The following is a 1,227-nucleotide window of genomic DNA, read 5'->3' as shown; positions in this document are numbered from 1 at the left end:
GGAATGAAATTTCCCACTCTTCCTCAAATCCCTTCCTCAGTGATATCACCTCATATTTCCAGGCTTGGTTCCACCTAACCATTACCTGCCTGGGAAATACCCAAGTTTAAGTCTCATAAAAGTTTCACCAAGTGTGGTCAGAAGATCTGGTGGCTGGGGATCTCTAAGCCCCTTTCTAGTGCTGATAAAACAATGGCTGATCCCCTGCTTCTAGGTCAGAGATCCTGTAACCACCATAGACCAGATTGTTAAGTAAGAAACAAACACTCGCAAACCCAACTTCTTAGCCCTTAGACAGCACTGCACCCTAGCCCAGCTCAGGCTGGTATGAAGAAACACAGATTGCACCCTAAACCAGTTGAAGCCAAGGAAAAGTGTAGGGGCTGAGTTTAGAACAGCCAACAGTCACTATTCTTTTTTTTTTTTTTTAACTTTTGTCTTCATTAGCTACCCCCGGAGTACCAAAAAACTTCGAGTCACCCCAACTCAACACTAAGGAACCAAAGAGTGGGTCCTTTCAAGACCCAGATCCTCCAGCCCACCCTTGAGCATTCCCAGAAGCTCCCATAACTGATACCAGGCCCTGCCTCCACTTCTCCAACTAACTAGTCTTCTAGATTAGTAAAGCTTTCCTCCTTTGCCTCGGTTCTCCCTCAATAAACCCAAATATCTCTCGGCTCAACTCAGGGGCACCCTAGTTATTTTCCTAAAAGTCACTTTCCTTAAGAGAATGCCCCTTACCCAACTAAGATGCCTTCTTAGGCCCATCCAATTAGCTCGAGAGCCCCAGCCCCGGTTACCCTCGCGGCCCGGGCGTCTGGTTTGACCCTTCCTCACCTCCCAGCAAATGGGCTTACCTCACCCGTGGCCCCGTCCCTTTCCCCCAGCTCCTCCCTCTTCAGAGCTGCTCAATGAGGCCTGCCCCTGCCCTCAAACCGTCCCAGGCCTCCCGCACCGGCCCTCGGCCCCGCAGGCCGCCAACACAACCCGGCCGCCTCCCGGCCTCTCCAACTTCAGGCTCCCAGGCCGCCCGGCCCCCTCCTCAGCGCCCCCACTAGGCCTGCCAGGGCCCGGCCCCCTGCTCCCTTCTCCAGTGGGCCACTCTGACCCCTCGCTGAGGCGCAGACCCGCCTCTGCCCTCAGGCCAGGCCGCTCTCCTCTCCTGGGCGCCTCCGCCCCTGCCCTTGTGGGCTCCATCAGCCCGGTACCTGGGGCTCCGTCTCCCCC

At 55.4% G+C, this 1,227-nt stretch overlaps 1 protein-coding gene across 1 annotated transcript in view; it reads left to right on the top strand.

Moving 5' to 3' along the window:
- Window positions 1-1,227, top strand: part of RAB5B (RAB5B, member RAS oncogene family) — a 13,070-nt gene that overhangs the window by 340 nt on the left and 11,503 nt on the right. The gene's annotated exons all lie outside the window — the stretch shown is intronic.

Source organism: Suricata suricatta, chromosome 10, assembly GCF_006229205.1.
Source record: "Suricata suricatta isolate VVHF042 chromosome 10, meerkat_22Aug2017_6uvM2_HiC, whole genome shotgun sequence".
NCBI classification, from domain to species: Eukaryota; Metazoa; Chordata; class Mammalia; order Carnivora; family Herpestidae; genus Suricata; species Suricata suricatta.
The sequence above is the reverse complement of the archived record's forward strand: the minus strand, read 5'-3'. Positions and strand labels throughout refer to the sequence as shown.